At 45.5% G+C, this 27,711-nt stretch overlaps 1 protein-coding gene across 4 annotated transcripts in view; it reads right to left on the bottom strand.

Annotated features, from left to right (window-relative positions):
• Positions 1-27,352, bottom strand: part of tank (TRAF family member-associated NFKB activator) — a 77,182-nt gene extending 49,830 nt beyond the window's left edge. Inside the window, exons 1-2 of one of the 4 annotated variants that reach the window (XM_085986407.1) lie at positions 27,118-27,352; positions 7,692-7,949 (exon numbers count right to left, since the gene is read on the bottom strand). The gene's annotated coding sequence lies outside the window, so the exon portion shown is untranslated. The other 3 variants (XM_085986406.1, XM_085986408.1, XM_085986409.1) reach the window with 3 other exon arrangements.
• Positions 27,353-27,711: the final 359 nt, after the last annotated feature.

The following is a 27,711-nucleotide window of genomic DNA, read 5'->3' as shown; positions in this document are numbered from 1 at the left end:
CTGACTTTCTCAAGTCCGAATATCGCCATCACTACTGTAACTACAGCAGCCGCAGCCTCTCTAACAGTTCCATGATAATTAGTTTAAAAAATATTGCAGTTAGTTTCAAATAGAGTACAAGCTACCAAATCAACAAGTTTTAAAATATCATGTTCATTTAGTTAGTTTTAAAGCCAATTTTTGTTGAAATATGAAAAGGCTTAATACTACGAGAGAGAGAGAGAGAGAGAAGGCAATGCACTGGGTAGTAGTTCAGTTCGTTAAAACATTTTCAAAGTCATATCAAGTCAATCTTAGGCTGTCAGTTCTTAAAGATGCATAAGTAAAGATTAGTCAATAAGTATACGTGAACCGTTATAACATTGCATCGGTGTTAATAGCCTTTCGTTACGCATCTTATGTTGCACGTAAACTGGATTGCAAAGTAATCAAAACAAATCTACTCTTCTGACCCAATATACTGTCTCTGTTGCATAGCTCTACAATGTAATGAGAAACTAAGATTTGATACCTGACCACATTTACCCATTTCCTCAGTTAACTTTCCTTTTCCTCCCCCACCTATTCTCAAAAACGAAACCATGCAACATTCAAGTACATTGTTTATGCTTGAAACAATAAAAGTTGTATGCACCATTTCAGAGAAATTAATATTGAAAGGCTTTTAAATGAAATTTTCGAACATTCTTGAAGGCAAAGTACTTTCTGCCAGGTCAAAATATCCAAAAACCCGAAAGCCACATTCACAAACTAAATGCACGTTCTGAAAACTTTATAGACTAGGTTTTCCAATTATAGCATCGACAATGGCCCATCTTTGAGAAACTGTTTCCACCGGCAGGAAGGCCAACAACCACAGGACACAGGTTTAAGATAATTGGCAAAAGAACTGGGGGGGGGGGGGGAGGAGGGAAAGAGATGCGATTTTTTTTTTAAAGCAGTGATTTGTTATGAGCTGAAATGCACTTCTTGAAAGGGTGATTCTACCTTCAAGATTCAACAGTAACTTTCAAAAAGGGAATGCAATAAATACTTGAAAAAGAAAAGGAAAAGGAAAAATTTGCAGGGCTATGGGGAAATAGCGAGGAGTGGAACTAATTGGATAGCTCTTTCAAAGAGCTGACACCAGCACGATGGGCCAAATGGCCTCGTGCTGCAAGGCCAGAATTGCGGGCGCAATTGGAGGTGGGTCGGGTGGAAAATTTGAAATAAGTTGCAATGGGTCGGGAACCCGCTGTCATAATATGATCGAGCTCTCAGTCGAGATGGAGAGTGAGGAAATTGAATCAGAGACTAAGGTCCAGAACTTAAATAAAGGGAATTACGAGGGTCTGAGACGGGAATTGGGTAAGATTGATTGGGTGGTGTTTCTGGGGGGATTGACAGTAGAGAGACAATGGCAAGCATTCAAAGATAAAATGGAAGAATTCCAGAACATGTTTATACCGGTTTGGCATAAAAATAAACCTAAAAAGGTGACTCAACCGTGGATAACGAGGGAAATTAGGGACAGCATAAAATCAAAAAAAAGGGCATATCAACTGGCAAAAAAAAGCACCAGACCGGAAGATTGGGGGCAGTACAGGATACAGCAAAAGAGGACAAAGGGATTAATCAGGAAGGGGAAAATAGAATACGAAAGTAAACTTGCAGCAAACATAAAGACAGACTGCAAAAGCTTTTATCAGTATATCAGGAGGAAAAGACTGGTTAAAATCCCAAGTCGGTCCCTTGCAGTCCGATTCGGGAGAATATATAATGGAGAATAAGGAAATGGCAGACCAATTAAACTCATACTTTGGTTCTGTATTCACAAAGGAGGACACAAATAACCTCCCAGGAATATCGGCAAACATGGGGACTAATGAGAGGGAGGAGCTGACAGATATTAGTATCTCTAGGGATATGGTGTTGGGTAAGTTGAGGGGACTGAAGGCCGACAAATCCCCGGGGCCTGATAAACTACATCCTAGGGTACTTAAGGAGGTGGCCCTGGAGATAGCAGATGCTCTAAGGATCATCTTCCGGAACTCCATTGACTCGGGAACAGTGCCCGTGGATTGGAGGGTAGCTAATGTTACCCCAATATTTAAAAAGGGGGGTAGAGAGAAAGCAGGGAATTATAGACCAGTAAGCCTTACATCGGTTGTGGGCAAAATGCTGGAGTCCATTATTAAGGATAAAATAGCGGAGCACTTGGCAAATGGGGAAAGGATCGGACAGAGTCAACATGGATTTACAAAGGGTAAATCGTGTTTGACTAATCTGCTGGAATTTTTTGAGGAAGTAACTGGTAAAATAGATGGGGGAGAGCCAGTGGATGTGGTGTACCTTGACTTCCAGAAAGCATTCGATAAGGTTCCACACAAAAGATTATCATGCAAAATTAAGGCTCATGGAATTGGGGGCAAAGTATTAACGTGGATAGAGAACTGGCTGGCGGATAGAAAACAGAGAGTGGGAATAAACGGCTCGTTTTCGGAGTGGCAGGCAGTGACCAGCGGGGTGCCGCAAGGATCTGTCCTGGGACCCCAGCTGTTCACAATATATATAAATGATCTGGATCAGGGAATTGGATGCAATATTTCCAAATTCGCTGACGACACTAAACTAGGAGGAGGGGTGGGCTCTGATGAGGATGTCAGGAGGCTACAGTGCGATTTGGACAGGTTGGGGGAATGGGCGGATACGTGGCAGATGCACTATAATGTGGATAAATGCGAGGTTATCCACTTTGGGGGTAAAAACAGGAGGGTAGATTATTATCTAAATGGCAATAGATTGGGAGATGGGGAAGTGCAGAGGGACCTGGGTGTTCTTGTGCACCAGTCACTGAAGGAGAGCATGCAGGTGCAACAGGCGATTAAGAAGGCAAATGGTATGTTGGCCTTCATATCAAGGGGGTTCGAGTATAGGAATAGGGATACCTTACTACAGCTGTACAAGGTGCTGGTGAGACCGCATCTGGAGTATTGTGTACAGTTTTGGTCGCCCCATCTGCGGAAGGATGTTCTTGCCATGGAAAGAGTGCAACGGCGATTCACCAGGCTGATACCTGGAATGGCGGGAATGACCTACGAAGAGAGATTAAATAGTTTGGGCTTGTACTCACTGGAGTTTAGAAGATTGAGAGGGGATCTCATCGAAACATATAAAATTATGGCAGGCCTGGACAGGCTGAATTCAGAGAGAATGTTTCCAATGGCCGGGGAGCACAGAACCAGAGGCCACAGTCTAAAAATAGCGGGCAAATCATTTAAAACAGAGATGAGGAAGAATTTCTTCACTCAAAGAGTGGTGAGCCTGTGGAATTCCCTGCCACAGAGGGCTGTGAAGGCTAATTCAATAAATTTTTTCAAGAGAGAATTGGATATATTTCTGAAGGCTAAGGGGATTAAGGGTTACGGAGAAAAGGCGGGGACGGGGTACTGAACTGGTAAGATCAGCCATGATCTCATTGAATGGCGGAGCAGGCTCGAAGGGCCGAATGGCCTACTCCTGTTCCTATCTCTATGTATCTATGTATCCCGCCCCCACGTGCCTTTCTCTCCGGCGTGTTTGCCGGTGCAGCAGCTACCTGACCAGCAGAGGCAGGCGACCTAATTCAAATAATTAACAGGTAGTTGTCAGACCCTTAAGAACATTTTTCAGCCTACCTTTTGAATTTCCCTGGCTGCCCACAGGATTCACGCAGCTCAGGAACCACATCTGTCAGCCTGAGGCGGGAGCAAAGTGACCATTGCTCCAGCTGATTAGATGACAGCATGAAATGTACTATAAAACCTCCCACCTCACAGCTGGTCATTTTCCTTAGGCAGAAGCTGTTGCTGACTGCATTCCCAGCACACATTTAGCTTTCTACAGGCTGCAAGTGTTTCCAGCAAAGTCGACATCCAGTCTCACCTCATTGTTACAACCGATCATATTGTTGACAGCTTGCTCCTCTGATGTCCACTTGACCTGCCATCTATTCCATCAGCATGGGTGCTGTTTATACTGCGTCACCTTGGTCCTCAGAATCTGACCACCATGAGCCCAAACACCATCAGCACCACCAACCTTCTCAACCACCTGATGCTGCACAGGACAGAGGGCCTCAGTGCAGGGCTGCACCGCGCTGGAGGTGATGCCCCCAACACAGTGTATACAGGCAGAGGATGAGCTTCCTTAACATGACTGAGCAGCAGTGCCAAAGGAAGCTCAGGCTATCGCACCAGATCGTCGCAGACATTTGCACATTGCTGGAGTAAAAACCTGCAGTCCAGAGGACCAGGTGGACACGCCTTACCAGTGGCTGTCAAAGTCACCTGCGCTCTCAACTTGTTCGCCTCAGGCTCCTTCCAGGGGTCTGCAGCAGACATTTGCGGCATCTCACAGTCAGCCGCCCATAGATGCATTACACAGGTGACTGTTGCCTTCTTCGACAAGTCACCCAATTATATCAACTTTGCCACTTATGAAGCCAGTGTTACTGAGCGGGCGCTCGGCTTTGCCACTCTGGCTGGCTTCCCATGTGTGCAGGGTGTCATCGACTGCACACTTGTGGCCATCAGGGCAACCCATCATCATCCAGGAGTTTGTGTCAACTGCAAGGGCTTTCACCCCCTTAAAGTGCAGCTGGTCTGCAACCATAGAAAGATCATCATGCATGCGTGTGCCAAATTCCCTGGCAGCTGCCATGACTCTTTCGTCCTTCACCTGTCCACCCTCCCTCAGCTCTTCGCTCCTCCAGACTTTTTGGCTGGCTGCTTGGAGACAAAGGCTATCCACTAAAGACATGGCTCATGACACCCTTGAGGAGGCCAAGTACTGAGGCCCAGGAGAGATACAATGAAAGCCACATTTCCATCAGATGTGTCACAGAGCAGAAAACAGGCATGTTGAAAATGCGCTTCAGATGCGCTGACAGATCTGGAGGAGCCCTTCAGTATGCACCAGCCAGAGTCTCCAGAATCATCGTGGTCTGCTGTGCCCTGCACAACATAGTGCAGCAGCAAAGATTAGCACTGCATGAGGAGCAAGGCAATGAGCGCACAGCCTCTTCAGAGGAGGAGCATCAGCTGGAAGACGAGGAGCAGGAGCTGGTGAAAGCTGCGGGCCAGATCCCACGAGCACCCGAGCACATTGCTGCCTGGGAGGCCAGGGATGGGCTCATCATGGCCAGATTTATTTAGCTTTATGCACTACACCCATATGGCTGCCACATGCAGCACCAGGTTGGCACCACCCCATAGCAACACCATAAAGGATCCCTACAATGACCAAGCCATTCCTTTCACACTGACCACCATTGTTGAAGGTACCGTCATGTCTCACCATTCACTGCAACTCACTAAGCCACTTCCAAAGGTGCACACAAATGTGTCCAAGATGGGAAAGTGGTGAAAATAAAGATTTTTATGGTTGACAATACATTAACGGATACTTGACATTAACATTGACTAGAACACCCAAGTGGCTACCCTTGTGTATCTATTTGTGTCATCTTTCTTTTCCGCGTGCTTCTACGAGATGCAACTCCTGTGGCTTCAGCAGAGGTAGAGGCAGCCTGCTCACTTCCCTGCTGCGACGCTTAGACACTCTTGGTGGACGTCCTCTGGGTTTTGGAGCCTGTGATGGCCCCGCCAAAGTCTGCTCCTCCTGCGACTGTGCAGGGGCAGACTCGGCCATCGTGATCCCAGGAGGCATTTGGGGCTCTGACTGAGGGGGTGGCAACGGGGGAGAAGTGCAAGCACTTTGAGAGGAGCCCCCACTTCCATGTCCCCTCTCACCATCATCCCTCTCATGGGCCACCCGCACTTCCCTGCTAGCAAGAAGCTGGAGAACACCTTGCTGCACAGCAGTGACATGACATAGAGATAGGAACAGGAGGAGGCCATTCGGCCCTTCGAGCCTGCTCCGCCATTCAATGAGATCATGGCTGATCTTCGTCTGAGATCTTAGCTGATCTTACCAGTTCAGTACCCCGTCCCCGCCTTTTCTCCGTAACCCTTAATCCCCTTAGCCTTCAGAAATATATCCAATTCTCTCTTGAAAATATTTATTGAATTAGCCTTCACAGCCCTCTGTGGCAGGGAATTCCACAGGCTCACCACTCTTTGAGTGAAGAAATTCTTCCTCATCTCTGTTTTAAATGATTTGCCCGCTATTTTTAGACTGTGGCCCCTGGTTCTGTGCTCCCCTGCCATTGGAAACATTCTCTCTGAATTCAGCCTGTCCAGGCCTGCCATAATTTTATATGTTTCGATGAGATCCCCTCTCAATCTTCTAAACTCCAGTGAGTACAAGCCCAAACTATTCAATCTCTCCTCGTAGGTCATTCCCGCCATTCCAGGTATCAGCCTGGTGAATCGCCGCTGCACTCTTTCCATGGCAAGAACATCCTTCCGCAGATGGGGCGACCAAAACTGTACACAATACTCCAGATGCGGTCTCACCAGCACCTTGTACAGCTGTAGTAAGGTATCCCTATTCCTATACTCGAACCCCCTTGATATGAAGGCCAACATACCATTTGCCTTCTTAATCGCCTGTTGCACCTGCATGCTCTCCTTCAGTGACTGGTGCACAAGAACACCCAGGTCCCTCTGCACTTCCCCATCTCCCAATCTATTGCCATTTAGATAATAATCTACCCTCCTGTTTTTACCCCCAAAGTGGATAACCTCGCATTTATCCACATTATAGTGCATCTGCCACGTATCCGCCCATTCCCCCAACCTGTCCAAATCGCACTGTAGCCTCCTGACATCCTCATCAGAGCCCACCCCTCCTCCTAGTTTAGTGTCGTCAGCGAATTTGGAAATATTGCATCCAATTCCCTGATCCAGATCATTTATATATATTGTGAACAGCTGGGGTCCCAGGACAGATCCTTGCGGCACCCCGCTGGTCACTGCCTGCCACTCCGAAAACGAGCCGTTTATTCCAACTCTCTGTTTTCTATCCGCCAGCCAGTTCTCTATCCACGTTAATACTTTGCCCCCAATCCCATGAGCCTTAATTTTGCATGATAATCTTTTGTGTGGAACCTTATCGAAGGCTTTCTGGCAGTGGGGCCATGAGAACCCGCATCTATGCTGACATCCCTCCTAGGGAGGAGGTCTATGAGCCTCTGCCATCTATGCTCCATAGATGCCATGTGCTCCTGTGAGTGGTGCATTAGCTGCTCCATGCAGGTGGCCATCCTATCCATGGAAGAGCCGACAGTCACCATCGCCTGCGACATGGTGGCGCTCATGTTGGAGATGGACTCCTCCATTCTCTGAACATTTGCAGACGTTGTGGTCGCAAAACCTGTCATCTGCACTTCCAGGATCGCCTTTTTTCTGGATGGCCCCCGAGGCTCAGCTTCTGCATGCAGCTGAGCAGAGCTGGGAGCATCCTGCGCCCTCCGGCAAGGAGTCTCCACTGTCGTTCTTGTCTCCACCATCTGCTCTTGCTCACTTGTGACGGAACCAGTGACAACACTCCTCTATCTCGCAGGAGACCCACCGAGGTGTGCATCTCTGCGCTGGTGCTGGGTGCACTCATGTCTGGTGACGCCGTGCCCTCAGAGGCTGGAGGCTCCTCTGAGGAGTCGTCTTCCTCTTCCTCCTGGGGCGGGGGGGGGGGGGGTGCGGCTCTTGATGGACCTGTGGGAGAGTAAAGAGGGGAGTTAGATATGCCATATGAAGAATGGGTACACATACCATTATGCACATGATGACCATTCAGTTGACCTCCATATCAGTCCCCATATGAGTGACTGTTGTATGCCATGTGGCTGTATGAGATGTAATTTTGTCACCAGGTTGCTGAGGTGTCCCCCTCTCTCCGTCTCCCACCTCCAGCTGTTCGGCCACTCTGGATACTTCCAACACAGCCTCCTCTGCTGTTGTGAGGGTAGCAAATGATGGAGGCCCACCTCAAGTACTCTCCCTTTCCCTCTTAGTGTGCGCTCTCTTCTCCTGCAAGGAGGGAAAGAAGAGAAGGTTGAGTGAGAGTGATGGAATGAGTGTAAGGAATAGATGGGTTACATCTTTAGAGGAAGACTATGATGGAGTGGAGTGGAGTGGCAATGCCGAGTGGGCTCCTTTACGTGTTGTTAGTTAGCATGACTGCATTAGGATGAGGGTGAGTGTAAGGGGTGGCTAGTAAGATGGGGATGTGATAATGTAGATAGAGGTGGAAGGGTGGACGTGCAAGGTATGTTGGTGTGAGTAAGGATGTGCAGGGGTAGGGTTGGGAAAGCAGAGTGATGGGGATGTGATGAGGCACAGCAGGATGAAGTTGAGTTTGGTTTTGTGCTCCCCTTTCCTGATCTAATGAGATAATTGAAACGTTTGCGGCACTGCACCCAGGTCCTCCTGAACACATTCCTGCTGTTGACCCCCTCTGCAATTTGGCGCCAGGCTCTTTGTCTCCTGGGGAGGTCTCTTCTGCCCATTGGAAGGGAAGAGGACCTCCCTGTGTGCTCTGACTCCCTCCACAAGCATATGGAGGGAGTCACCAGAGAACCTGGGTGCAGCCCTCTGCCTCTGTGTAGCCATCTCTCCAACTATTTGGAGCAATGAAAACCTCCAGTGTGCTGCCTGCACAATCCTAGATGAACCTTCAAATGCAATGTGGCCACGGCTTCTTTAAATATTCCAGATGAAAACGCGTCATCGATGATATCATCAAACCTGCATCATTTCATAGGGCTGGTTAAGGTGCAGGGTGGGCTTAATAGGCCCCATTAGTGCAAAGTCAATCTCAACAGCGGGATGGAAGCAACAACAGGGTCGTGACCCGCGACGCTGACCGCCCGCACCCGACCAGGTACAGAAAACTCCAACCTACGAGTCTATGATCTTATTACAAGATTGTTCTGCTCTTTTTCCTTCACTCCCATTTCAAATGCAAGCAGTTTCTGCTCCCTGAACGTTTACAGTGTTTTACACAAAGTGTTCATCGGACTTAAAAGTAACCTAAAAAACTCCCAGTCGGAGGCTTCTAGCATAACATGGCATTGGGTGGTGGTGGTGGTGGTGGTGGTGGTGGGGGGGGGAAACGATAAATACGATCTCGTCCACTTCATTCACGTCGCAAGAACAAGTAAGGAAAGAGGGCCGAGACCGTTACCATCAGGTCTGCAACCTCGTTATGTTGCCCCAGCAGTTTTGGCGCATCCCCAGAGAGCCAGACCTGCAGTCTCCACTACAAGTAGCGCAGGACAAAAACAGCCATGGAGCGGAATCAGGAGGGGACCTCCTGCCTCAGTATCCTTTCTGTGTAACTTGATGACACCAATTTTGAGATGCACCCGAAGACCAGAATTTGCTGCAGCAGGGTATCTGACGCCATCTGCTGTTCGTTAGACTTGCCCCTACACCCTTCAGCTCAAAACATTTTTGCTCACTAAGTTGCTGAAAGTGCGAGATGACAATGGTGCAGTGAGGGAAACAGGGACCTGAGTGAACATTGCAACCAACAGGGTAGTTCCTTAACCAAAGAGATTTAAGGATTGGGAAATAAACACAGGAAGGATTGAGAAGGAGGGTGAATTCAATGTCAAATCAGGTACAGAAAGAGAAATAAAGAGAGGGAAAGAAACACTGGATGAAGAGAGAGGAAAAAAAAAAGAGAAAGGAAAAGAAAAAACAAAATTAATTTAAAGTTTGACATTTTAAAAATCTCTCTCCAAAAAATTAAAAACCTGAAGGAATGAGACTCCACACCTGTAATACAGGGTAGTTAATGTTCAATGCCAGAGAGGTCGATTGGCAGTAATGAACAATTATCACATATTTAAAAGGCTACTTGAGCTACTAATTACTAGCCCTAAATACCTGCGGCACGTTTAGTTCGTATCTACCGCACAAATACAGCAACTTCATGACATTCAATGCATGTCAATGGTGAGGCAGACCGCAAAACGCTGTTTTTGTAAAATTAACAGCGGAGCAGCGCAACATGCATACCAACTTTTGGATTTTGGCATTTAACCGTGCATCTGCTCCTCGCCTAAAGTTGCTGTACCATTTACGCATAAATAGCGAGCGCCGTTATTTTGACAGCAAATTCTGGTCTGAGGTTTTATGCCTGAACCCCTCAAATCAAAGGGTCGAGGAGGCCAGGCCACAAGGCAAGGAAGACCCAAGAATGTAATACTCTATCTTCTTTTCAGCCATTGCACTGATCTTCAGTCCTGCAGGTCTTCTGGCTGAGGCTGGCAGCCAGTCCAGCAGCTACAGGCCTCTTCGGTTTGCAGTTGTATCTCTGTTCCTGCTGCTTTCAAGGGCAAGGCGCTGCCAGGGACAAGCCTGCACCAGTGGTGCGACTGGGCCTTGCAAGTGACGGGACCCAACAAATTCAGATGTTCAGACTTGGATAGATGCAGGTACCCTGGGACTGTTTAGCATCTGAGCAGACAAACAGACACACATACACATGTATCTCCTGAGTCATTCAAAAGTTGCGCTGTTTTATTAACAATATGCATTACATGGCATTAAAACCTGTAATGTATTATGACTGCCATTGATTTACAATGAATGAATAAGTCAAATTCTGTGTAATAAAAAACATCTGTGCAATAAAAATGCACCTTTGGAATTTTGCTGGTGTTTTGGGGATTGAATGCCATGTTTCTTATTATTTGGAGAAAACCAAGCAACTGTTAAGCTTTCAAGTTATTTTTAAACTCTAGATATTTTTTACTTTCAGTTTCACAGGCCACTCTCACAGATGAATCTTCACTCCATATTTTTTTAAGAAATTGCCCAAATATCCAAGTAAATTAGCAGTGTAATCAGCGATCAAATAGAAAACCCTCTTCACTTAATTTAATTTTGGTTTACCCATTTTATAACAAATTCTCATGTAATATTCCTCGACGGTGGAAGGCGGCAGATTAACATTAAACTATGATTTAGACTATCACTGCGAAAAAAATTAAGCAGTAAAAGAAAAAGCGGAAAGTAGCAATGACATATTAAAGCAATTATTAAGCTAAACTATCTTACCTACCAAATGAAAAATAATGTTTAGCTATGACTGCTGCAGTGAACTATAATGTATTCTTATGTGGCACTACTTTCTTTCCCATTGTGATGAAAGCTATCTGGCCGATATCTCTCATAAGGATTCAGAAGGACCCTCCTGCCCCCTCCACAATTTGAACAGGACAAAATGATAAATGCCTTAAAAAGTGACCTGGTCAAAACAAATTTATATACGTCTCAAATGTATGCCAGGGCATAATCTCCGGTGTTTGTCAGAGTCAAATGCACGAAAGCCACAAATTTAAACTTACACAGCTTTAACAGGCTAGCAAATGTGAAGCACAAATGAGCCTCTACGTTTCTTGACACCATACAATAACCTTTTGTCGGGTCCAGAGTCATGAGATATTTGCCACGCCCAGCTTCTCAAGGATCTCCTTCTGTGCAAGTCACAGGATTGGCATCAGTTTGTGTCAGGCCATGCAGTTTCTGATAATCTAAAAGAACTTTCTGGTCTTGTCTTTCTTGCATGGATCCAATGGCAGTGTGGTATATGAAAGTGAAAGTGGGCATTATCGCACTTTGGGTCTGCCCCGTGGCTAAGAAACAGGTTCGGACATTCCTCAGATTAGCCAGCTATGATGGTGGGTTCATTCCCTACTACAGCAATATAGCTGTGCCATTAACTGATTTGACACAGAAGCAAAATGAAATGGTCCATTGATGCAGACAATGCTTTTGTAAAGGTGACAGCCAACCTGTAGTGGCTATAGCAGAGTTTTCCTGAGCTTTTATGATATACACAGGCACTTTAGACAGGGGCATTGTTGCTGCGCTGTGCCAGTAAAATGGTGCTGGGAAGCTAGGTCACTAGGTCCCGTGACAGGAAATGGTTTAGTCAGCAATTGAAAAAATGGATATATAACTGTCATTTGGACAATGCAGAAGCTACAACTACATATGTATGGGACTACATTTACTATGTATCCTGACCACAATCCTTCAGTATGGTTACATTTGACTTATGATAAAAATGCACATCTGTTGCGACTGAACATCACCCTGCAAGGGTACGACATGGTCATCCAGCATCAGCACATTGTCATATTAGGAATATAAAATTGCCCTAACCAAGCACCGTGACCAGTACTCAAGTATTGAATCAGAAACTGCAAGGGGGGGGGGGGGGGGGGGGGTGCGGGTGGAGAGATAACAATGTACATCATCGTATTGGCTTCCTCCTTTCTGTCACAGTACATAAGGGGGAGAAGCTGGTTTTTAATTAACAGAAAAACACGCCCTAGTTTATTTAAAACACAATACTGGTAACCATTATTTGTTTTGTTTGAGTTGATTCCAAGAAACTGTCTGACACTCAACATTGTCTTAGGTTACTACTTATCCAGGATCTGACAAATTGCCTTGAGGAGAAAGGAATTGGCATTCTTAATTCCTTCTCAAAAAAATGATTCTTTTTTAAGCTTTGACGTCAAGCCTGCTTCCTACAGTAATGAGTGGTACAGATCCTTCAGGTTCTCCAGTATCATGAGTGACACTGCAACAATGTCATCTGGGTACACTACACAACAACTGTAAATCAGACCAGCCAACACATTATCCATAAGGCGCTGGAATGTAGTGAGTGCACTGCACAGCCCAAACGGTATTACCTTCCACTGGAACAGTCCTTGGCCGGTGTAAAATGCCACCCTCGACTTGCTGCCTGGAAGTATAGCTATTTGACAATAAGCAGAAGCCAGGTCCAGTGTGCTAATATACTTAGCTTTTGACAGAAATTCTACAGTCATCCACTCAAGGCATTGATATTCACACTTTTGGAACCTTCTATTAGACACCCCCCTTAACCTTCCCTGTTCCAGTGAATAAAAATGCATTTTTGAGCCTTCCTTCATAACTGGCATCATTCTTTGTTCTATGTTTTCCATGGAACATATTCTTCCTATAATGAATACCCAGAACTGCATGCATTGCTCAAACTGTGGCCTAATCAAGGTCTTGTACAAATTCAACATCATTTACTTGCTTTTACATTCAACATCTCGATGACTTGCACTCTGCTTTTAAAGGTTTACATATGCTAGTGCTGTGGGGGAGGTTTTAAACTTTTTAAAAATTCAAACAAGGTGCAGAGGACTGGGAGAGACGAAACACACTAGAGTAAAGAATATCTCTGCAATAGGAGGGATCAAGCAGGGGCAATTTTTTTTTTTTTTAATTCGTTCATGGAATCTGGGCATCGCTGGCAAGGCCAGCATTTATTGCCCATCCCTAATTGCCCTTGAGAAGGTGGTGGTGAGCCGCCTTCTTGAACCGCTGCAGTCCATGTGGTGAAGGTACTCTTAGGGAGGGAGTTCTAGGATTTTGACCGAGCGACGATATATTTCCAAGTCAGGATGGTGTGTGACTTGGAGGTGGTGGTGTTCCCACGTGCCTGCTGCCTTTGTCCTTCTACGTGGTTGAGGTCACGGGTTTGGGAGGTGCTGCCGAAGAAGCCTTGGCGAGTTGCTGCAGTGCATCTTGTAGATGGTACACACTGCAGCCACGGTATGCTGGTGGTGGAGGGAGTGAATGTTTAACATGGTGGATGGGGTGCCAATCAAGCGGGCTGCTTTGTCCTGGATGGTGTCGAGCTTCTTGAGTGTTGTTGGAGCTGCACTCATCCAGGCAAGTGGAGAGTATTCCATCACACTCCTTACTTGTGCCTTGTAGATGGTGGAAAGACTTTGGGGAGTCAGGTGGTGAGACACTCGCCGCAGAATACCTAGCTTCTGACCTGCTCTTGTTGCCACAGTATTTATGTGGCTGGTGACCCCCAGGATGTTGATGGTGGGGGATTCGGCAATGGTAATGCTGTTGAATGTCAAGGGGTGGTGGTTAGACTCTCACTTGTTATAGACAGTCATTGCCTGGCTCTTGTGTGGCATGAATGTTACCTGCCACTTATCAGCCCAAGCCTGAATGTCGTCCAGGTTTTGTTGCATGTGGGCATGGACTGCTTCATTATGTGAGGAGTTGCAAATGGCACTGAAAACTGTGCAGTCATCAGCAAACATCCCCATTTCTGACCTTATGTTGGAGAGAAGGTCATTGATAAAGCAGCTGAAGATGGTTGGGCCCCGGATACTGCCATGAGGAACTCCTGTAGCGATGTCCTGGGGCTGTGATGATTGACCTCCAACCACCACAACCATCTTCCTTTGTGTTAGGCATGACTCCAGCCAGTGGAGAGTTTACCCCCCGATTCTTATTGACTTCAGTTTTACTAGGGCTCCTTGATGCCACACTCAGTCAAATGCTGCCTTGATGTCAAGGGCAGCCACTTTCACCTCACCTAGGCAATCTAAGTTGAGTTTGAAGTGCATATGCGTAAATGCACATAGCATGGTAAATAAGGTTGGTGAGCTGCAGGCACAAGTTGCCACATGGGACTATGATATAGTGGCAATAAGAGGGGAGGATTAGAAACTTAATATTCCTGGCTACATGGTATTTTAGGGAAGGAAATCTGCTGTCCTTACCTGGTCTGGCCTACATGTAACTCCAGACCCACAGCAACGTGGCTGACTCTTAACTGTCCTCTGTGGTTCAAGAAGGTGGCTCACGGCACCTCATGGCAATTAGGGACGAGCAATAAATGCTGGTCTTGCTAGCGACGCCCACATCCCATGAACGAATAAAATATTTTTTATAATAGTTATGGAAAATGACAAAGAGCAATCAAGCATAAAAACTTATCTGGAAGAGGGCCAATTTCAGCGAGTTGAAAGGGATTTGCCCCAGGTGGATTGGAATCAAAAATTGGTCGGCAAAACAGTAATTAAACAATGGGAGGCCTTCAAGGAGAAGATGGTTCAGGCACACAGAGTAGACACATTCCCACGAGGGGGAAAGTTGGGCATCCATAGCAAGAGCTCCCTGGTTGACTAATGATATAGAGAGTAAGATGAAACAGAAAAAGGAGGGTTATGACAAATGTAAGGTCTATAGCACAGTGGAGAACCAAGCTGAATATAGAAAGTACAGAGGAGATCTAAAAAAAGGGAATAAGAGGGGCAAAGAGCAAGTATAGGAATAGATTAGCGACTAACATAAAAGTGAACCCAAAAATCTTTTCTAAACATATAAATAGTAAAAGGACAGTCAAAGGAAGGGTGGGGCTGATTAAGGACCAAAAAAGGGGATCTTCTTGTGGAGACAGAGGGCATGACTGAGGCACTAAATGAGTACATTGCATTTGTCTTCACTAAAGAGGATGCGACCAATGTAGCAGTAAAGGAGGAGGTAGTCATGATATTGGATAGGATAAAAATAGATAAAGAGGTACTGAAAAGGTTGGCAGCACTCTTAAGTAGAAAAGGCATCCAGCCCAGATGGGATGCATCCTAGGTTACTGAGGGAAGTAAGGGTGGAAATTGCATTGGCGCTGGTCACAATCTTCCAATCCTCCTTGGATATGGAGGACTGGAGGGTAGCAAATGTTACGCCCTCTTCAAAAATGGGAGAGGGACAAACCCAGTAATTACAGGCCTGTCAGCCTAACGTCGGTGGTGGGGAAACTGTTAGAGACAATAATCCAGGACAAAATTAATTGGCACTAGGAAAAGTATGGGCTAATAAATGAAAGTCAGGACGGATTTGTTAAAGGCAAACCGTGTTTGACTAATCTGATCGAGTTCTTTGATGAAGTAATGGAGAGGGTTGATAAGGGTAGCGTGGTTAATGTTCTGTACATGGACTTTCAAAAGGCATTTGATAAAGTACCGCATAATAGACTTGTTAACAAAATTGAAGCCCATGGGATTAAAAGGGACAACGTGGATATGAAATTGGCTAAGGAACAGAAGCAGAGACTAGTGATGAACAGTTATTTTTCAGACTGGAGGGAATGATACAGTGGTGTCCCCCAGGGGTAGGTATTAGGACCACTGCCCTTTTTGATGTACATTAATGACCTGGACTTGGGTATAATTTCACAGTTTGCAGATGACACAAAATATAGGGCCAACATTTGTGATCGAAGGCTTCCCGCAGGCGGATGCCTCCAACCTGCAAAAATTCTATGAATGTACCTGGTGACCCGGGAGATTCAGAGGCTTGCGATCCTGGGCCTCTCCGGGTCCGCGCAGGCAGAGGTCCCCGCATCCCAGGGACGCAGGCGCCCCTGGGATCACATGGGCCAGCCCAACCAATAAAAGAAGGGAATCCCCATTCATGCTTATTGGCGTTCCGTACGCACAGAACTCCAATAAGTATGCATGGGGATCACTTAAAAAATACACCAACACATGAATTTAAAAAAATTTAAATTACATATTTAAAATTCATTAAAATGCCATTTAATAAAATATTTTAAACAAAAATTTAATTTTTGAAAAAAAATGTTTTTACACGGCTAAAAACAAACTTATCTTATTGAAGAGTATTTTTAATTTATAAATGAGTGCTGAAATTTTATTTTTCTATTTTTTTAAAACTCTTATGCTGGTAAAAGTAGGCCTTACGCTTGCTTTTACCATGTGTAAGAATTTGACAGGCATTCAGCGGGCGGAAGTTGTGTAAATAGCGCAACTCTCCACCCGCAGAGGCCCTTCTCCAGGGGATGCGGAGGATCTGTGAAGATTCCTTGACCGATCGCAAGTGCCGGGTTTTAGCGCATGCCTAAACCCGGAACTTGCGCGGCCCCTACGGGCGCGTACACACCTCTTACACACCCATAGGGATCGCAAAATATGGTCCAGAGTAAACAATGAGGAGGATCGTAACAGATTTCAGGAGGACATAGTAAGAACTGGTGAAATGGGCAGGAACATAGCAGATGACATTTAATGCAGAGACGTGTATGTACACAAATCATTGAAGGTGACAGGACAAGCCCATGGAATCCAGGATGCCTTGGCACATTGGATACAAAACTGGCTTAGTGGCAGAAGGCAGAGGGTGATGGTCGAAGGTTGTTTCTGTGACTGGAAGCCTGTGGCCAGTGGGGTACCACAGGGATCGGTGCTGGGTCCCTTGCTGTTTGTGGTCTACATTAATGACTTGGATATGAATGTAAAGGGTATGATCAGTAAGTTCGCGGATGATACAAAAATTGGTAGGGTGGTAAATAGCGAGGAGGGTAGCCTCAGTCTGCAGGACGATATAGATGGGTTGGTCAGATGGGCGGAACAGTGGCAAATGGAATTTAACCCGGAAAAGTGCGAGGTGATGCACTTTGGGGGGACTAACAAGGCAAAGGAATACACAATGAATGGAAAGACCCTAGGCAAGACGGAGGGTCAGAGGGATCTGGGTGTGCAAGTACACAGATCCCTGAAGGCGGCGGAACAGGTGGATAAGGTGGTAAAAAAGGCATATGGGATACTTGCCTTCATTAGCCGAGGCATTGAATATAAGAGCAAGGAGGTTATGATGGAGCTGTATAAAACACTGGTTAGGCCACAGCTGGAATACTGTGTGCAGTTCTGGTCGCCACACTACAGGAAGGATGTGATCGCATTAGAGAGGGTGCAGAGGAGGTTCACCAGGATGTTACCAGGGCTGGAGCGCTTCAGCTATGAAGAGAGACTGGGCAGATTGGGTTTGTTTTCCTTGGAGCAGAGGAGGCTGAGGGGGGACATGATTGAGGTGTACAAAATTATGAGGGGCATAGATAGGATGGATGCTGAGGAGCTTTTTCCCTTAGTAGAGGGGTCAATAACTAGGGGGCATAGATTCAAGGTAAAGGGCGGGAGGTTTAGAGGGGATTTGAGAAAGAACTTTTTCACCCAGAGGGTGGTTGGAGTCTGGAACTCACTGCCTGAAAGGGTTGTGGAGGCAGAAACCCTCACAACATTTAAGAAGCATTTGGATGTGCACTTGAAATGCCATAGCATACAAGGCTACGGGCCAAATGCTGGAATATGGGATTAGATTAGGCAGGGCTTGATGGCCGGCGCGGACACGATGGGCCGAAGGGCCTCTATCCGTGCTGTATTACTCTATGACTCTAAGTTGAGAAGGTGATTTAAAAATGGGGATCCTTGGCTTTATTAATAGAGGCATAGAGTAGAAAAGCAAGGAAGTTACGCTAAACCTTTATAAAACACTGGTTATGCCTCAGCTGGAGTATTATATTGTATTCAATTCTGGGAACCACGCCTCAGAGAGGGTGCAGAAGAGATTTACTAGAATGGACCAAGGATGAGGGACTTCAGTTATGTGGAGAGACTGGAGAAGCTGGGGTTACGAGTAGAGAAGGTTAAGAGGAGATTTAATAGGTGCTCAAAATCATGAACCGTTTTGATGGAGTAAATAAGAAACTGTTTCTAGTGGCAGAAGGGTCGGTAATCAGAGGACAAAGATTCAAGGTGATTGGCAGAGGAACCAGATGCGACACAAGGGGAAAAGAATTACGCAGCGAGTTGTTGTGATCTGGAATGCACTGCCGGAAAGGGCAGTGGAAGTAGATTCAATAGTAACTTTCAAAAGCAAATTGGATAAATACTTGAAGGGAAAAATTTATAGTATATACTTCCTTTCAATTCATTCTGTATTCCAAAATGTACTCCTTCAGAGTTATCTGCATCTACCAGCAGTTTTCCACTCTGCCATCTGGTTTATGACATTCTGCAATCTCTTACTTTCTTCTTTACAGATTTCCATGCCCTTAATTTGGTATTATCAGCAAACTTTGATATCATTCCTCCTGTATCTATATCCAACTAATTTATATGAATGTGAAGAGGTTGCAGCATAGAACCCTGGCTACCCGCACCCCCGCTCCCTCTCATGACACGGTGGCATAGTGGTTAGCACTGTTGCCTCACAGCGCCAGGGACCCGGGTTCAAATCTGGCCTCGGGTGACTGTCTGTGTGGAGTTTGCACATTCTCCCCGTGTTTGCGTGGGCTTCCTCCGGGTGCTCTGGTTTCCTCCCACAGTCCAAAGATGTGCGGGTTAGGTTGATTGGCCATGATGATTTTTTTTTTTTAAATTGGCCCTTAGTGCAAGGGGGGATTAAATACGTGGGGTTACGGGGATAGGGCTTGGGTGGGATGGCTGTCGGTGTAGGGACCGGGTGCTAGGGTTTGGATGGTCAGCCATGATCTCGTTGAATGGCGGAGCAGGCTCGAAGGGCCTACTCCTGCTCCTATCTTCTATGTTTCTATAGCTGCATTTCCTTTAATACTATTTGTTTTTATAACAAGTCTCTTATGCTCACAAAAGTCCCCTTCTGAAATCTATGCATACAGTATCTATTGCATTCCGATAATCATGGTGATTCCCCCAAAAAATTCAATTGGATTAGTTAAGCATGACTTGACCTTTACAAATCCAGGCTGACTATTCCGGATTAGTCTATGCCTTTTTAAGAAGTCATCAATTTCATCTCATATTTTGGACACAGAAGTTGACCCACAATTGAGGTAATACTAAATTGGTTTATGATTTCCTGACTTCTTGTACAGGGTTGTAACATTCACCACCTTCCTGACTTTTGCTACAATTCCCATTTCCAAACTGAATCCTGTTTGTGTCTTCTCTGTTTCACCTCAACTTTCTTCTGTATTTTGGGATGTATATCATCTGACCCTAGGTGATTTTTCTACTTTTAGTCCCATTAACTTTTTGACAACCGTTCTTTTGAATATTTACTCTGGTAATGCCTCTTCCACATCCTCCTCAGGTATTCCATCAGATTGAAGGCCGATAAATCCCCAGGGCCTGATAATCTACATCCTAGGGTACTTAAGGAAGTAGCCCTAGAAATAGTAGATGCATTGCTGGTCATCTTCCAAAATTCTATAGACTCTGGCACAGTTCCCATGGATTGGAGAGTAGCTAATGTAACCCCACTATTTAAAAAAGGTGGTAGAGAGAAAACAGGGAATTATAGACCGGTAAGCCTGACATCGGTAGTGGGGAAAATGCTAGAGTCCATTATAAAAGATGTAATAGCAGAGCACTTGGAAAACTGCGACAGGATCGGACAAAGTCAACATGGATTTACAAAAGGTAAATCGTGCTTGACTAATCTACTGGAATTTTTTGAGGATATAACTGGTAGAATAGATAAGGGAGAACCAGTGGATGTGGTGTATTTCGACTTTCAAAAAGCTTTCGATAAGGTCCCGCATAAGAGATTAGCGTGCAAAGTTAAAGCACATGGGATTGGGGGGGTAAGGTACTGACTTGGATAGAGAACTGGTTGGCAGACAGAAAGCAAAGAGTTGGAATAAACGGGTCTTTTTCCGAGTGGCAGGCAGTGACTAGTGGGGTGCCGCAGGGATCGGTCCTTGGACCCCAGCTATTCACAATATATATTAATGATCTAGATGAGGGAACTAGATGTAATATCTCCAAGTTTGCAGATGACACAAAGCTGGGTGGGCGTGTGTGCTGTGAAGAGGATGCAGAGAAACTCCAGTATGATTTGGACAGGTTGGGTGATTATACTGCATCTGCCCAATGTGGATAAATGCGAGGTTATCCACTTTGGTGGCAAAATCAGGAAGGCAGATTATTATCTGAATGGCAATAGTATGGGAGAAGGGGGAAGTGCAACGAGACCTGGGTGTCCTTGTGCACCAGTCGCTGAAGGTAAGCATGCAGGTGCAGCAGGCAGTTAAGAAGGCAAATGGTATGTTGGCCTTCATAGCGAGAGGATTCGAGTACAGGAGCAAGGATGTCTTGCTGCAGTTGTACAGGGCCTTGGTGAGACCACATCTTGAGTATTGTGTGCAGTTTTGGTTGCTTTATCTGAGGAAGGATGTTCTTGCCATGGAGGGAGTGCAGTGAAGATTCACCAGACTGATACCTGGGATGGCAGGAATGACGTATGAGGAGAGATTGGGTCAACTGGCCTTATATTCGCTGGAGTTTAGAAGAATGAGAGGGGATCTCATTGAAACGTATAAAATTCTAACAGGACTAGACAGACTAGATACAGGAAGGATGTTCCCGATGGCAGGGGAGTCCAGAACCAGGGGTCACAGTCTAAGGATAAGGTGTAAGCCATTTAGGACAGAGATGAGGAGGAATTTCTTCACCCAGAGAGTGATGAACCTGTGGAATTCTCTACCACAGAAGGCAGTTGAGACCAATTCATTAAATATATTCAAGAAGGAGTTAGATATATTTTTTAAGGCTAAAGGATCAAGGGATATGGGGAGAAGGCAGGGACAAGGTACTGAATTTGGATGATCAGCCATGATCTCATTAAATGGCGGAGCAGGCTCGAGGCACCGAATGGCTTACTCCTGCTCCTATCTTCTATGTTTCTATGTCTCTGTCTTAATTTCACCATTGTCTATAAATACTGCTGTGAAGTACATATAACGCATCCCAACATTCCCTCACACTCAAGTATACTTAATCCCCAAGTGGTACTATCACTCCTTCGACTATTCTTTTGCTTAAGAGTTTATAAAAACCCTATTTCCTTTTATGTTGATCTCCAGTCTTCTTTCATACTCCCAAGTTGGTAGAGCAGTAGCATACAACAATTTGCAATTATATAGCACCTTTAACATAGTAAAACGACCGAAGGCACTTCACAGGAATGTAAATCATACAAAATGTGACACCAAGCCATATAAGGAGATATTAGGACAGGTGACCAGAAGTTTGATCAGAGGTATTTTTAGGGAGCGTCTTAAAAGGAGGAGAGAGGTAGAGAGACTGAAAAGCTCTGGAATTCCCTCCATAAACCTAAGACCTAGGCAGCTGAAGGCACACCCACCAATGGTGGAGCGATTAAAATCGGGGATGCACAAGAGGCCAGAATTGGAGGAGCACTGATATCTTGGAGGGTTGTCAGACTTGAGAAGGTTATAGAAATAGGGAGGGATGAAGCCATGGAGGGATTTGAAATCAAGGATGAGAATTTTAAGAAGAATTTTGGGAGCCAATGTAGGTCAGTAAGCACAGGAAAGATGGGTGAGAGTTAGGATATGAGCAGCAGAGTTTTGGTTGAGCTCAAGTGTACGAAGGGTGCAAGATGGGAGGTCGGCCAAGAGAGCATTGGAATAGTTGAGTCTAGAGCTAACAAAGGCATGGATGAGGGTTTCAGCAACAGATGAGCTGAGCGGGGCACAGACAGGCGATGTTAGAGGTGGAAGTAGGCGGTCTTGGTGATGTAGTGGATATGGAGTTGGAAGCTTATCTCAGGGTCAAGTCGGGATAGAATGAATGGCAGCACCAAAAGAAAGCAACAGCAGGCCTAGAGGAAGTGGCTCGAAGCTGAAAGGAGCAGGCCCAGAGGAAGTGGACCAAAGTAGTTGGACAACCAGGAAGGGAAGTGTAGAAGAAGCAGCTGCAGCAAACCTAGAGGAAGTGGGTAGAATACCAGGAGGTGATGCACAGAGGAAGCAAGCTGAAGATAGCAGCTTCCATCACGGGCATTTTAAGTGGGTCAACTGGTTGGCGGCAGGTGAGAAAAGAAGGAATGATGGTGGCAGGTACCATTTTCCTCCAATGACCAAAAAATGCAACAAAAATGCAACAAGTAGTAAAATTTGTGGAAAGGAAGTGCACACCTTATAAAGATATAGGTATTACATACAACCTCCATGCACACATGCATAAACTCTGATGGAGTACAGGAACAAAGAATGGTTTGGTTGTTCCAGGGAATGACCTTTCTATTGTACTAGTTAATCTTTGAAGTTAGCTTTGGTTGTTTGCAATTTGTTGACTATAGTCACTGGGGTTTCTGTGTTACTTTGAGGCAGCACAGGAGTATGTGATCTTCACTAGAGGATGTAATGTCCTACGTGTGAATTTTTTGAGAGACACTCATCATCTACCACAACATCAGGTTGGTAAGCAATCTGGTCAGCTAAATGTACGAGCAACCCCAACAACAACTTGCATTTATATAGCACCTTTAACAAAGGAAAACGTCCCAAGGTGCTTCACAGGAGTATTAGAAGACAAAAAATTTGACAACGAGCCACATAAGGAGAAATTAGGGCAGGGTCAAAGAGGTAGGTTTTAAGGAGCGCCTTAAAAAGGAGGAAAGAGGGGTTTAGGCAGGGAATTCCAGAGCTTAGGGCCTAGGCAACAGAAGGCACGGCCACCAATGGTTGAGTGATTATAATGAGGGATGCGCAAGAGGGCAGAATTAGAGGAGCGCAGATATCTCGGGGGGATGTGGGGTTGAAGGAGATTACAGAGATAGGGAGGGGGGGAGGCCATGAAGGGATTTGAAAGCAAGGATGAGAATTTTGAAATTGAGGCGTTGCTTAACCGGGAGCCAATGTAGGTCAGCGAGCACAGGGGTGATGGGTGAACGGGACTTGGTGCGAGTTAGAACACAGGCAGCCGAGGTTTGGATCACCTCAAGTTTACGTAGGGTAGAATGGGGGAGGCCAGCCAGGAGTGCGTTGGAATAGTCAAGTCTAGAGGTAACAAAGGCGTGGATAAGGGTTTCAGCAGCGGATGAGCTGAGGCAAGGGCGGAGACGGGCGATGTTACGGAAGTGGAAATAGGCGTTCTTAGTTATGCTGCGGATGTGCGGTCGGAAGCTCATTTCAGGGTCAAATATGACACCAAGGTTGCGAATAGTGTGGTTCAGCCTCAGACAGATGTTAAGGAAAGGGACGGAGTCAATGGCTAGGGAACGGAGTTTGTGGCGGGGACCGAAAACAATGGCTTCGGTGTTCCCAATAATTAATTGGAGAAAATTTCTGCTCATCCAGAACTGGATGTCGGACAAGCAGTCAGACAATTTAGAGACCGTGAAGGGGTTGATAGAAGTGGTAGTGAGGTAGAGCTGGGTATCCTCAGCGTACACGTGGAAACTGATGCTGTGTTTTCGGATGATGTCCCCAAGGGGCAACATGTAGATGAGAAATAGGAGGGGGCCAAGGATAGATCCTTGGGGGACACCAGAGGTAACGATGCGGGAGCAGGAAGAAAAGCCGTTGCCGGTGATTCTCTGGCTACGATTAGATAGATAAGAATGGAACCAGGCGAGTGCAGTCCCACCCAACTGGACGACGGTGGAGAGGTGTTGGAGAAGGCTGGGGTGGTCAACCGTGTCAAAGGCTGCAGACAAGTCAAGAAGGACGAGGAGGGATAGTTTACCTATGTCACAGTCACAAAGGGTGTCATTTGTGACTTTGATGAAAGCCGTTTCGGTACTGTGGCAAGGGTGGAAACCTGATTGGAGGGATTCAAACATGGAATTGCGGGAAACATGGGCACGGATTTGGGAGGCGACAACATGTTCAAGGACTTGAGAGGAAAAGGAGGTTGGAGATGGGGCGGTAGTTTGCAAGGACGGAGGGGTCAAGGGTTTTTTTTTTTTTTTGTTTTTTTTTTTTTTGAGGAGCGATGACAGCAGATTTGAGGGAGAGGGGTACAGTGCCTGAGGAGACAGAACCATTAACAATGTCAGCTAACATGGGAGCCAGAAAAGAAAGTTGGGTGGTCAGCAGTTTGGTGGGAATAGGAAGTGGGTCTTATGGACAAGATGTGCGCGAAGAGGTCATGAGGGGAGATCAGAAAGAAACTGATGAAAGATGTGTTTAGGGGTAGGGCAAGGGGGAACCTTAGCGGATGTTTTGCACGGTGGGCTAGGGAAAGGAAGGGAAGTGGCAGAGGCAGCAGAACGGATGGTCTCAATCTTAGAAAACAAAGAAGTCCATGAGCTCCTCACACTTGTTGTTGGAGGTGAGGGTGGAAGAGACAGGGGAGAGGGTTTTAAGATGATGGTTAGCAGTAGAGAATAGGAGTCGGGGTTTATTATTGCATCCAGAATGATTCTGGAATAGTGAGCAATTTTAGCAGATGACAGCAGGACCCGATAATGCTTTATGTGGTCTAGCCAGATCTGGTGGTGAATGGCTAAACCCAGTTGTCTGCCATATCCGTTCAAGTCTGCGTCCCTTGGACTTAAAGGAGCGGAGATGAGGGCCGTACCAGGGGGAGCGGCCAGGGTGAGAGAGGTAAACAGCTGCAGACATTTTTTTTATTTAGTGTATACTGTTTGTGTAAGTAGGGGAGGAGCTGGCGAGGGGCTGCAGTTCCTCTCAACTGTTTGGGTGGCCAGGAGATTTGATATTTTTTTCTCCAGCTAAAGTGATGTAATCTTATGGCCCTATTAAGCAGTATTGATCAGTGTTTGCTTCAATTCCCTAGCTGTTCTGATACCATCTGGTGCTTACTCAGAAAAGGGAATGTTGTTTGTTCCTTTGTGACATAAAGTTATTGTCTACTATTATAATAAGTAGATACAGAAATATCAACTAATCTATATATCTTATTAAAAATCTTAGGTCTGCACAAATTCCTCTCTACAAAACCTTACTTCCTGTTATCACTCAGTTCATCACACTTGAGCGTCAACTTTTTCATTATAAATTCTTATGCCCATTTTTATAATGAAAACCACCTATGTAAACTTATTATTCTGTAATTGCATAATCTGGCCAACAGAAGGTGCTGTATTATCTCTTCCCAACAAATCACTCAAAATGCTTTACGTAAATATGAGCCTTTTTTCCCTCCGTAACTGGAATTTCTAATGTCCAAAATAAGGATTTACTTTTTTTTTTAAATCAGAAAATTAGATATTTCAGAATAACATTACATTTATCCATTGAGTTGTCTTTCGTATATTGATTAATTAAAGTTTTGACTTGAAGGCTTCAGCATCTCCCAAAAGGTTTGGACATGTCATTCTTGCCCAAAGTTGTTACACTGAGATGAATTTGCATTATACAGTCAAAGTACAGGCATGTATCTACATTCCCAGGCTGCATGTATCTACATTCCCAGGCTGCATCAGTATCAGTCATCTGCACTGATAAAATATTTTCCTTAAGCTTCAAGCTGTTTTTGCTCTGTTGTTTTCCAAAAATATTTGAAGATAAAAAGTCAGATTTCAAAAGCTTTATATGGAGTACTTTTTTTTTACAAACATAGGCTGAGAGAGAGAGAGACTGGTTACTTTAGTTTTGTTCTATAAACTTCAGAAAGCATTTTTGTTGAAAAAGTTTATCTCACTTGTGTTTTGTTGACAAAGAAAGTAACACTTGAATTGCTAGCACTAGAGAAAGAGGGAGAGAAAAAGACAGAGATCTGTACCCTTGGTGTTTCCCTTTCTTTTCAGGACTGGAGTATATGTTTCCAGTATTTTCAGTTTTCATTTCAAAGCCCCTGCATTTACAAACTTTCTTTTTTTATCCCCAACTTGCTCAAATTTCACCTTGTTCTTGTGTGGGCCTTTCACCACCCTAGCTATTTTCCTATCATTTTAATGTCTTTCCATTGCCTCACTGAGATAATCTTTTATATCACCTAACAATTTCCTGCTTTTCTTTTAAGCAGGTTGCATTAAATTCCTTTCTGTGGTTGGAATATTTGTAGTTTTGCCCTGTCCCCTTCACCACCCCACCCCCTTCTTCAGAATTGAAAGATAAGTCAGCATTTTATGAAAGTTTTAACCAAAACATCAACCTGACCTTTCCTTTCACAAATGCTGGCTGACCTATTTCCAGCATTTCCTGTTTATGCTCCTTTTCATTTTTTTATTCCACACTTCCACACAGAAGGGAGGTTAGGTCACAACATATATAGTTATTATACATTAGACATCTATTTAGAGGTTAGTAAGACCAAACGGATATTAATTATTAAGAACACAAAATATAACAAAAGTACTGCTCTGAGGCCAGTACCTGCTCAGAGTAATGCAGTGCCAGGCCAGGATACCAAAATTGACAAGAACATTTTCTAAGTAATATTGACAAACACAAGAGCACTTGAAATGTCAACACAATAGATTGATTCGTTCATTTTCCAAGTACGATTTATATAACAAAAGAGAACCAGTAAACTATTAAGTCATGAAAAAGAGCATCACCTCAGGGCCATTAGCTACACTTTTACTGATCACATCAGAATCTCTCCCCTCCCCCTTGAACCAGGAACTGACATCAGCGCTGGGTTGGACGATGCCCATCACTAGGCCTCAGCAACAATCACCTGAGACTGAGGGCCGCGCCGGGACTGGCATCTCGCGTTCCTCCTGCACAGGAACACCTTTCCTGGAATGGGACAGCTCCCAAACCTGGTAGCGCGGCGCCCGCCTCACCGACACTTTCAGGCCCTTATTGCCAGCCGGCCCCCGCCACACTCACCACCGTCAACGTCGCCCAGAAGCCCGAGTCCCCGCGGCGCTGCAGCCTCGGCCGCTGGCGCTGTTTATTTCTGCCGCGTCCGCTCATTGGCTGCTCGCTGACGGCAGAGGGGAAGAGTTCGGAAGTTCCCGGCGGGGAATCCCCGACCTCAGTGCTCACCGACTTCCGCCTCGCTGCATCCAGCGCCCAGTCATGAACGAGAGAAGGAAGCGGAGCAACCGAGCTGAGCCGCGTTCTCCCTCCCTCCCTGTACTAAATATGGATGTTATCAACCCACAATCTAGAAATAAAACCGGGAGGGAAACAGGTGCCCGGTTCGGGCCTTTTTTTGATGGCTAAATTTGATAAAAATCATACCAACAAGTGCCCCATTTTAGGGCACCAGTAATATGGGATGGTCCAATCAAACCAAAAAGATGCCAGAATAAGCATCTAGAGCCACCAAAGCAAAAGGATACCTTTCCAACTAAATCAGGATTTTATTATCGATGTCTACAAGACACTATACTCTGCGGTGCCCACCGGTCGCAGAAGGCACCCCGACAAAGACTAGCCTGCGGAAGGGAGACAGGCAGCCCCCACCCATGGGCCCCG

Source organism: Somniosus microcephalus, chromosome 4 (assembly GCF_052327205.1).
Source record: "Somniosus microcephalus isolate GS21.2 chromosome 4, FLI_Smic_1.0, whole genome shotgun sequence".
In the NCBI taxonomy this organism is placed as follows: domain Eukaryota; kingdom Metazoa; phylum Chordata; class Chondrichthyes; order Squaliformes; family Somniosidae; genus Somniosus; species Somniosus microcephalus.
Note: the sequence above shows the minus strand (reverse complement) of the source record. Positions and strands in the feature narration are given on the sequence as shown.